The sequence below is a fragment of the Sceloporus occidentalis genome, unplaced genomic scaffold, assembly GCF_023333645.1.
Source record: "Sceloporus occidentalis isolate IW3139 unplaced genomic scaffold, rSceOcc1.0.p SCAF_12, whole genome shotgun sequence".
NCBI lineage: Eukaryota > Metazoa > Chordata > Lepidosauria > Squamata > Phrynosomatidae > Sceloporus > Sceloporus occidentalis.
In genome coordinates, this window is record NW_028316992.1 from 2,721,132 (window position 1) to 2,732,935 (window position 11,804).

Sequence of the window (11,804 nt, forward strand, 5' to 3'; positions counted from 1 at the left end):
TGGAAACTAACAGAAAAGCACCAAAGGCATACCCTCCATCTGTCCTGAATTGACAAGAAGAGTCCCAATTAATCCTTTGTTGTCCCAGTTATTCATTTGCTTTAAAAATATTCTGGTTTATTGTGCCTCCTCCAACCTTCCTCTTTATCCTCAGCTTACTTCAGTGGCAGCAAATATAGTTCCAAGGGGAAAAGTAGTTTCCACTCAGTTAACTCTGCAGAGAGAAGAAGAGAGGAGAGGAGAACTCTTGCCCTTCCCAGGAGCCTCAGGCAATAACTAACAAAGGAATTTGCAGTCAGAGAAGAAAACACACTTTGACTGCAAATTCCTTTCTTCATTTATTGGCATTGCTGCTTTTATTGATCATAGAATATGTGCTATCGATAATTACATAACGACTGAAAATTAAACCAGTCTTTCTAAAGGGGAAACATATCCCATCCTGAATGAATGCCTATCAAATTATGTATTACAGATGTAATAAGGAACAGATCTAGAGTGGTGAAGTGATTTGAGCATTGGACTATGACTCAAGACCAGGATTCAAATCCCCGCTCTATTATTATTATTATTATTATTATTATTACATTTTATTTATAAAGCACTATAAATTTGCACAGTGCTGTACATAAAATGGACAAAATCGATAAGAATAATAAAACCTGCCAGTGGCGTATAATCTAAAAAATAACACTGGGTGACCAAAAACAAATCAAACTCTCTCAGCGTTGTGTGCCTTCATGTCATTTCTGACATATGGCAACCCTAAGGCGAACCTATCATGGGGTTTTCTTGGCAAGATTTGTTCAGAGGAGGTTTGCCATTGCCATCCCCTGAGGTTGAGAGCATGTGATTTGCCCAAGGTCACCTAGTAGATTTCATGGCTGAGCATGGAATTGAAATTGGGCTCTCCAGAGTCTTAGTGCAACACTCAAAAGTTTTGAAGGACCATATCTTCCTATATAAGCCTGTCTGAGCCCTAAAATCTGCAGAGAAGGCACTTCTCTCCATCCCACCATCTTCACAGGCATGGTTGGTGGGAATGCTGAGGAAGGCCTTCTTTGTAGCTGCTCCCCTTAGGGAACTCTATCCCTAAGGAAGCTAGGAGGGCTCCTTCTTTATTTTTCTTTTGGGAGCACATTAAGACCGTTCTTCTCCAGCAAGCCTTTGGGAACTTATTTTGAACCAGAGCTGTACAACCACCATCTGATCCTGGAAGCTAAGTAGAGTCACACCTGGTTAGTACTTGAATGGAAGATCACCAAGGAATACTAGGCACTTAGGCTATATTTCAGAAGTAACTGGCAAAACCACCTCTGAGCATTTCTTGCCTAAAAATGCTTTGCAATTCATAGGGACACCATAGGTCAACAGGAACATAATGATGCATGCACGCACGCACACACAGACACACACACACAGTTTTAAATCTGGTTTTAAAGTAAGATTTTAAATGGTTTTAACTCTGCTGTTATTTAATATTGTTTTAATCTTAACATGTATGTTTTTAACTACAGGTTAAATTTTAGTTAAAGCTGACCATAGAGATGCACTGGAGGACCTAGATAGTTCCAGAGAGAACATATTAATCAAGTCCATTGTGAAGACACACCCAACTAAAGGTGGTGGCAGGTTTGGGTGTGCAACGCCGGTACCCTGGTGAGATCAAACTCTTTACCCAAAAAAGGCTCTGAAGCTGAATGTAAAGTTCAAAAGGGGGGAAATTTAATTTAAAGGACAAAAATAAAGGGTTTTCTCCTCCCCAGCTCTAAACAAAAGGTACTTTACAGTTTCAGCAATCTTCCGGATGTCATCTTTCTGGGTCTGATGTTTGTTTGCTCTCCTCACTCAATGGAGCTGGTGCAGGGTCTTTCAGCTCCTGAATTCTTTATTCACTTGTTATTGGTAACTAATTTGGTTGAGACCTGGTAACTTAAATGGCTAACGTGTAAGAAATGCCCTTTCCGGCTGTCTGGGCCTGTTTGCCACCAAAAGACAGCTCTCTGCCTGCTCACAGCAAAGACTGCTCCCAAACTAAAGGCTTCCAGCTACAACACAGCATGCTGGGAAAGGGCAAACCAAACCTGGAAACAATGCAGGGGAATCCTACAGCTCCTCCCACAACTAATACAAAGAACTTTTCTACACTAAACATATTATGGCCTGAACCAATGTGAAAGAAAATGCAGGGGAAAATTCAATCAGTTCTGGCAGGACATCACAAATCAGCAAATATCAAAGTCACAAATATGGAGGGATGAGTGTACAGTCAGCCCTTCTCATAGGTGGACTTGCCTTCTGCGGCTTTGAGCTTACGTGGAAGGCAAGTCCCATTGGAAATAATGAGGAGGGAGGGGCAGCTTGACGCAGCTGGCCAGGCCCACAGAACTGTTAGTTTGTGGCGTCACTGGACTCTGGCTGGCAGTGCGAGCGATGTTTTCACCCAGGGATGGCATCCATCCGATGTAGGCCTAACTGCCCAGAGTTTAAAAGACAGGAAGCCAGGAACAGAGATCATTCCCTACCATTGACCATAGAATCTGAATGGACGAGCAGTGATTCCAAGCAGAAAAATATCTCAAAGAAAAAACACAAAAAGCAAGCCCATTGAAAAAGATACAGCTAGGGGCATCTGCTGGTTTCCCCCAGTTGTCAAGTCTCCTAAACCAACTTTACACCAACAAATACCCATTCCGGACCCATTGGTTTTGCCAAGACTTGTGCATGACCATTTTCTAGTCGACAGCTCTAAGCCTTGCAATCAAAGAATAGGAGGTTTTGGGCCAGTTTATCTGACATACGACACAGACAGTTCTGTGAGAAGAGATAGGTCGCACGGTAATACCACAGTAAAGTACATTACAAATTACTATATTTTCCAAACAGTGAAAAAGAAGTAACCATACCATAGCATATTATAAGCACAGCCTCGAGGACAAATCTGTAAGAGTGAAACGCCGCCGAACCTGACGGGAGCAGAACATTGTCAAATTTGGCAGTAACACCATTGGCCAGGCCCCAGAGCAAAGGGACAACTGCTGGGGGCTGCAGAAGAGGCTGCCCCCTTTCTGGGGCTACCAGCTGAGGCTCTGCGCTCAGTCAACTCCCCAGAACAGGCTTACGCAGCATTACCAGGGCATGTTTAATAGAGAGGTGAAATCTGCTGATATAGAGCGGCTGTTGAGCCCCATAGCTGAGCCACCATCTTGGGGGAGAGAGAGGCAGGCAAGCTCCAACTGCCTGCCTGAAGAAGTAAAGCCCTCCCTTCAGCCACCATCTTCGGGGAGAGAGAGGCAGGCTAGCTCCAACTGCCTGCCTGAAAGAAGAAAAAGCCCTCCTTCCGACCACCATCTAGAGGGGGAGAGAGGCAGGCTAGCTCCAACTGCCTGCCTGAAAGAAGAAAAGCCCTCCTTCCGACCACCATCTAGAGGGGGAGAGAGGCAGGCTAGCTCCAACTGCCTGCCTGAAAGAAGAAAAAGCCCTCCCTTCCGACCACCATCTAGAGGGGGAGAGAGGCAGGCAAGCTCCAAATGCCTGCCTGGAAGAAGAAAAAGCCCTCCTTCCGACCACCATCTAGAGGGGGAGAGAGGCAGGCAAGCTCCAACTGCCTGCCTGAAAGAAGAAAAAGCCCTCCTTCCGACCACCATCTAGAGGGGGAGAGAGGCAGGCTAGCTCCAACTGCCTGCCTGAAAGAAGAAAAAGCCCTCCTTCCGACCACCATCTAGAGGGGGAGAGAGGCAGGCTAGCTCCAACTGCCTGCCTGAAAGAAGAAAAAGCCCTCGCTTCCGACCACCATCTAGAGGGGGAGAGAGGCAGGCTAGCTCCAACTGCCTGCCTGGAAGAAGAAAAAGCCCTCCTTCCGACCACCATCTAGAGGGGGAGAGAGGCAGGCTAGCTCCAACTGCCTGCCTGAAAGAAGAAAAAGCCCTCCTTCCGACCACCATCTAGAGGGGGAGAGAGGCAGGCTATCTCCAGCTGCCTGCCTGAAAGAAGAAAAAGCCCTCGCTTCCGACCACCATCTAGAGGGGAAGAGAGGCAGGCTAGCTCCAACTGCCTGCCTGAAAGAAGAAAAAGCCCTCGCTTCCGACCACCATCTAGAGGGGGAGAGAGGCAGGCTAGCTCCAACTGCCTGCCTGGAAGAAGAAAAAGCCCTCCTTCCGACCACCATCTAGAGGGGGAGAGAGGCAGGCAAGCTCCAACTGCCTGCCTGAAAGAAGAAAAAGCCCTCCTTCCGACCACCATCTAGAGGGGGAGAGAGGCAGGCTAGCTCCAACTGCCTGCCTGAAAGAAGAAAAAGCCCTCCTTCCGACCACCATCTAGAGGGGGAGAGAGGAAGGCTAGCTCCAACTGCCTGCCTGGAAGAAGAAAAAGCCCTCCCTTCCGACCACCATCTAGAGGGGGAGAGAAGCAGGCAAGCTCCAACTGCCTGCCTGAAAGAAGAAAAAGCCCTCCTTCTGACCACCATCTAGAGGGGGAGAGAGGCAGGCTAGCTCCAACTGCCTGCCTGGAAGAAGAAAAAGCCCTCCCTTCCGACCACCATCTAGAGGGGGAGAGGCAGGCTAGCTCCAATTGCCTGCCTGAAAGAAGAAAAAGCCCTCCTTCCGACCACCATCTAGAGGGGGAGAGAGGCAGGCTAGCTCCAACTGCCTGCCTGGAAGAAGAAAAAGCCCTCCTTCCAACCACCATCTAGAGGGGGAGAGAGGAAGGCAAGCTCCAACTGCCTGCCTGAACGAAGAAAAAGCCCTCCTTCCGACCACCATCTAGAGGGGGAGAGAGGCAGGCTAGCTCCAACTGCCTGCCTGAAAGAAGAAAAAGCCCTCCTTCCGACCACCATCTAGAGGGGGAGAGAGGCAGGCTAGCTCCAACTGCCTGCCTGGAAGAAGAAAAAGCCCTCCTTCCAACCACCATCTAGAGGGGGAGAGAGGAAGGCAAGCTCCAACTGCCTGCCTGAACGAAGAAAAAGCCCTCCTTCCGACCACCATCTAGAGGGGGAGGGAGGCAGGCTAGCTCCAACTGCCTGCCTGGAAGAAGAAAAAGCGCTCCTTCCGACCACCATCTAGAGGGGGAGCGAGGCAGGCTAGCTCCAACTGCCTGCCTGAAAGAAGAAAAAGCCCTCCTTCCGACCACCATCTAGAGGGGGAGAGAGGAAGGCTAGCTCCAACTGCCTGCCTGGAAGAAGAAAAAGCCCTCCCTTCCGACCACCATCTAGAGGGGGAGAGAAGCAGGCAAGCTCCAACTGCCTGCCTGAAAGAAGAAAAAGCCCTCCTTCTGACCACCATCTAGAGGGGGAGAGAGGCAGGCTAGCTCCAACTGCCTGCCTGGAAGAAGAAAAAGCCCTCCCTTCCGACCACCATCTAGAGGGGGAGAGGCAGGCTAGCTCCAACTGCCTGCCTGAAAGAAGAAAAAGCCCTCCTTCCGACCACCATCTAGAGGGGGAGAGAGGCAGGCTTGCTCCAACTGCCTGCCTGAAAGAAGAAAAAGCCCTCCTTCCGACCACCATCTAGAGGGGGAGAGAGGCAGGCAAGCTCCAACTGCCTGCCTGGAAGAAGAAAAAGCCCTCCTTCCGACCACCATCTAGAGGGGGAGAGAGGAAGGCTAGCTCCAACTGCCTGCCTGGAAGAAGAAAAAGCCCTCCCTTCCGACCACCATCTAGAGGGGGAGAGAAGCAGGCAAGCTCCAACTGCCTGCCTGAAAGAAGAAAAAGCCCTCCTTCTGACCACCATCAAGAGGGGGAGAGAAGCAGGCTAGCTCCAACTGCCTGCCTGGAAGAAGAAAAAGCCCTCCTTCCGACCACCATCTAGAGGGGGAGAGAGGCAGGCTAGCTCCAACTGCCTGCCTGAAAGAAGAAAAAGCCCTCCTTCCGACCACCATCTAGAGGGGGAGAGAGGCAGGCTAGCTCCAGAAGAAAAAGCCCTCCCTTCCAACCACCATCTAGAGGGGGAGAGAGGCAGGCAAGCTCCAACTGCCTGCCTGAAAGAAGAAAAAGCCCTCCTTCTGACCACCATCTAGAGGGGGAGAGAGGCAGGCTAGCTCCAACTGCCTGCCTGGAAGAAGAAAAAGCCCTCCCTTCCGACCACCATCTAGAGGGGGAGAGAAGCAGGCAAGCTCCAACTGCCTGCCTGAAAGAAGAAAAAGCCCTCCTTCTGACCACCATCAAGAGGGGGAGAGAAGCAGGCTAGCTCCAACTGCCTGCCTGGAAGAAGAAAAAGCCCTCCTTCCGACCACCATCTAGAGGGGGAGAGAGGCAGGCTAGCTCCAACTGCCTGCCTGAAAGAAGAAAAAGCCCTCCTTCCGACCACCATCTAGAGGGGGAGAGAGGCAGGCTAGCTCCAGAAGAAAAAGCCCTCCCTTCCAACCACCATCTAGAGGGGGAGAGAGGCAGGCAAGCTCCAACTGCCTGCCTGAAAGAAGAAAAAGCCCTCCTTCTGACCACCATCTAGAGGGGGAGAGAGGCAGGCTAGCTCCAACTGCCTGCCTGAAAGAAGAAAAAGCCCTCCTTCCGACCACCATCTAGAGGGGGAGAGAGGAAGGCTAGCTCCAACTGCCTGCCTGAAAGAAGAAAAAGCCCTCCTTCCGACCACCATCTAGAGGGGGAGAGAGGCAGGCTAGCTCCAACTGCCTGCCTGAACGAAGAAAAAGCCCTCCTTCCGACCACCATCTAGAGGGGGAGAGAGGCAGGCTAGCTCCAACTGCCTGCCTGAAAGAAGAAAAAGCCCTCCTTCCGACCACCATCTAGAGGGGGAGAGAGGCCTGGCCTGAAAGACTAAGAGCCCTCCTTCCGACCACCATCTTGAGGGGGAGAGAGGCCTGTTATGTTTTATTTTGACTTTGTATTGTACTTCGTGTTGTACACCGCTTTGATCTAATTTGGAAAAGCGGTATATAAATAAACATTATTATTATTATTATTATTATTATTATTATTATCATCGCTGGTAGTTAACTTGCTGCTTGGGAATGGGATGTAATGTGGCGATAAGGGCGAGACATCTGTGAGCGTCTTCAAGGCCAGGGAGTTTGCTTCTTATGGCACGAGGGGGTGTAGGGCCCACAGGAAAAAGGGTGGGAGGGAATGCATGTTTTAACTAGGGGTTTGAGGCTTGGCTTGTTAGATTCTGCTTAAACATCTGTCTAGCCACATCTACCTGTATCTTCAAAAACTTCACCTTTTTGAAACAAGTTGTTGTGGATTTCTGGGTTGGAGGTTGCTGGGTCTTACACTCCTGACAGCTGCATGGAGAAGCTAGGGAAAGAACAGGTCCAGCCTCACAAGCCCCGTGAAACTGCTGCTCCCGCTGAGCAATCTGGATGCACTGGGAAAGATCTTGTTGGAGGGAATAATGCGAATCCCTTTTGTGTTATCCCAGCCTCAGTTGGAGAACCCCATTGCGTAGCTGCCATAGGAGCCACAGAGGTAGAATCCCAGCCGCTGGTCATCCCTCTGGTTTTGGGGCTCAGTGCACAGGCCGTGGAGACTGGAACTTTTCAGAGCAATGCCTCCCCTTCCTCCATGGTTTTGAATTGGAAGGAGAACGTCCCCCCTGCTCCCCCAGGGTCAGGAACTGAGCCAGCAAAAGGCAGGTCTCTTGTGAAGGAACTGGCCAAAGATCTCCAAAGGCTTCTGGACCTCAAGGCAAAGATGCACTGCACCTCCTTCTACAGGCAGAATCCTCAGCAAGACATAATCGTCGCCAGAAGACCTGCTCAGCATGGAAATGACCTCTGTGCTGGGAAACCCCAGAATTTACTGTAGCTTTGGGGCAGCCCATGATGCTTACATAGAGCAAACAAAGGATGGAGGTGGCCACTTGGAAGAGGCATTTAACATCTCCTTGGGTTAGGTGGTTTCTTCCTTTTTTTAATACCTTAATGTTATTACTTGGCTCTATTAAATGACCATGCACCTCATGCACCATTGCATGCACCCGCCTAATTATTTTCGATGGGGCTTGAGCTCTTTACCCCATACATGGGGGAGTCCAGAACAGATCCCCCACATATAGGGAGAGTGGACTGTACATACATAATGACATGGAGATGGCACCCAGAGCTAACACATAAAAGTTTTATATACACCTTATACACATAGCCTAAAGGTAATTTTATACAATATTTTAATTGTTTTGTGCATGAAACAATGTTTGTGAACACTGAACAGTCAAAAAGCCACGGTATCACTATCTCAGGTACTCGTGACAATAGTTTTGGTTTTTAGAATATTTTGGATTTTGAAATTCCGGATAAGGGAAACTAACTTGTAGTGTAAAATAATAATAATAATAATAATAATAATAATAATGTTATTTTGTTATCTTTCTTCCCTGTTACTATTGTTACTGTCACCCATGAAAAAAGTATTGCTTTTTGGAATATTTCACAATTTTGGACAAGGGAAAGCTGCCTTGATTCCCAGCAGCATATCTCATGCTTTTCAGGCAAATGATTCAGTCCTTGAAGCACACCTTTTCTCTTCTCCCTTACCTCCATTCCTCCAAAACTCTTGTTGGTATTTCAAATGATATCATGGCCAGGGACATGAAAATGCCACTTCAAACATTCCTTTCCTCATTCAGATAATTTGCCACACACAGACTGGTTTAAATGGCTAAATCTACATGGGCCTTATGGGATCAAACCAACTTTAGGAGGGCTTTTTGCCTGCACCTCAGGATTCTAATCAAGTAGGGGGTGCCTGCCAGAAAAGTGAGTGGATTTTGAAAAAGAAAAGGGTTACTCTCTCTGCTGTGCTATAAAACAATTGCTGTGCCTTTTTACCCTCTAAAGGGGACCATGGGCGGATGCCGGCATGCATGTCTGTATAAAAGAAAGGCAAGGCAATAAGACATTGGTGACTTTTCCAATTGCTCCTCAGTAATCTATGGTAACTGCCAGAGATAGCTCAATCATTTATGTGACACAGAAATAAACAAATGTTTTACACTGATTTACTAAAGCTGGGCTGGCAATAATAAAAGCATCAATAGTCCATAAAGGGGTTTAAAGGGTCTGAAGGTACTTTCATTGGTGCAATAAGTGTGAGGCTGTTTCCTTTGCTGTTAACAAGTTGTTTTTTTTATGGCGAACCTTTGAAGAACGTTCCAGAACTTATCACTGTAGCTCTATCTGCTGCATGATAAAAAACAACAACGACAGAACAAACAGAGGAATAACTTTCAAGTTCTGGCCCATGGTTACAAATGGAGATGGGCTAAGCCAAGAGCTTCAGTCGTAAACTGAGAAAAGCTTGATTGGTTTCAAGGGATCAACCTCTGTTTACACTATTGTCTCAGAGTATCAGTTCTGTCCTTTGGAAGACTCGGTGCTCCGGCCTTTGACACGTTTACTTGGAAGTAAGGTCAGGCTCAACTGATTTCAAGGGAACTCAAACTACTTACCAGGAACTTTTACCAGGGAGGACTGAGGTCTCAAAGCCTTGAGACAGCAAAAGGAATGATGACAAATGTTTCTAGTAAGCATAACACAATCTACATGGGGCTGCCTTTGGAAATTTTAGCAGGTCTAAAATGCTGTGACACCACTTTTAATTGCCATGTCTCAATGCTATGGAATTCTGGAATTTGTAGTTTGTTGTGGCACCAAAGCTCTGCGACAGAGAAAGCGAAATGTCTTGAAAAACTGCAATCCCAGGATTCCATAGCATTAAGCCATGGCAGTTAAAGTGGTGTCAAACTGCACTATTTCTGCCGTGCAGATGCAGCCACTATAAGCCAAAACAAACAAAACACATCCTAGTAAGCGAATGATGAGGATTCTAGCCTAATCCTTTATTAATTATGTTTTTGTTTTTATTTGCAGGGAGTTTTTACTGTTCACTCCCTGTTAATGCATTCAAAAATGGCATCTTCCACCTGTAGTATAACAAGATGCAATCTCTTTTACCACCTCAGCATTCTCTGATCACATTCAATGGTATAGGTTAAGAACAGGCCAATTCTAAATATGATTTTTTGTAGCAGAGGTGGTCTCTCTCTCCTGTATTCCCAAATCTGCAGCAAATGCTCTGCTCACTGGAGTACACTGGCTACTACCACCATAAATGTCAAGAGCACACCTCTGAAAAATGATTGTTTGGAATTACAGCTTCCAGAATCTCCCAGTCAGAGTGGCCATGAGGGGATACTGGGAGTTGTAGCCCCCGAAGGTAACTTTTTCCATTTCTGATCCCATTGTATAAATCCTTTCAGGGTTAATTCTTCTTCTAGCTTATGCCTGAAAATGAGTTTCAGATGTAGGAAATGAAAGCCTTCCCCTTAAACATTACATTTCCAACCAAAAGCTAAAGGATTCTTGCTTCAAACCCATTTCTTTATATGAGAATGTCTCTTTCTATTGATACCATTTGAAAATAGTTGAAAATATTTGAGTTCGCTAATGAAGACAAGTTTATATATTTGGTTGCAATTCAATGCTTGCAATTTTTTTTCTCCCTTTAACATCCCCCTGCCATTACCAACTAAAATACTGCTAAATCTTTTCAGAGCAGCAAATGGGAACAGCAACATACTCACAAAAGGCACAAATGGCAAACTGCTCTTCAGACTCAAGGGTTAATGCTACAACAATGATATAAAGCCAACCTAGTCCCTTAGAAAATTTGCCCAGCCCAGATGTTGTCACACGAACTGCTCTAGGAAATCATGCAAGGCAGAAGTTAACCTCAATGCATTCTCTGTGCTAGCTTCTGTTCTATTTAGCTCTTTCACATTCTCTACTTTGAAATCTTAGATTTTTCCTGGACCTCAGTTAAAGAAGAACAGCATTTTCTGTTCTTGATCAGGACAAAGATTTGTCCCTCTGCTATTCTGCTATTACATCACTCTGTATATTATGGGGAATGGGCACAATTGCACTCAATGTGTGTTGGCTAATTTGTCCTTTGTAATGTATTTGATTTCCTAATTCCAAGGTCCTCTTCTCCCTACTTTGGGCAAAATGCAGCAAAATTATTTGCTATGGACAAGAGAGTCAGGGTGCAATTTCACAAATTCAACTGCTATTTAGAGAAATCAAACCAGAGTTTGGGAAAGTTACATTTTTGAACCATAACTGCCAGAATCCCTCAGCCAACACAAGGAGACAAGTTGATACAGTATGCCAATTCTCACCTGAAGGGTAAGCATCAGGAAATAGTAATATTGGGAAATTTCTAATTTTCCCCATGGCTTTAGTGCTGTGGATCAAACAAGGCTCTATTCTATTTCCTAGTGAAACTACTGGATGAAGTCTGAAGTCTCCTGTGGCTTTGGAGGAAGGCATTATCAGTATGCACACATTCTGGATGGGATAGCACAGCTCAGGTGTGCTTCTTGATCCAACATTTACAGCGCTATAATAATAAACTATAATAATAATAATAACAACAACAACATTGCTGAGAAAAAGAAAGAAAGAAGAAAAACAAAAAAGAAGATATTAGATGAGTATGCTCTATATTATGCTACTGTTTTATTCCCTCAAATGGTCTGTATTACAGAGCTGGTGGCTGTTCCATGTCAGTGGGTCACTGACTCCACACCAGGATTCAGTCTGAAATTTAAAGGAGTTACCCAATGTGGTGAACCGGATCTCTCAAACAGGTGTAGCACCTTGGACAGTTCATTTACCATTCAAACCAGGAACCTTGTCGTATTACAAAAGAAGGATGAAAGGCAGTGAGATAGGCATGGATTTCTGATTACCTTCCTACATGTCCACAAAGCATTTCCATTCTATTGCCAAGAGAGATGATTGTAAATGTGTGCCTTTTGTCCTGCTGGGGGGAAAAAATCCATTTGGCAAAAGCT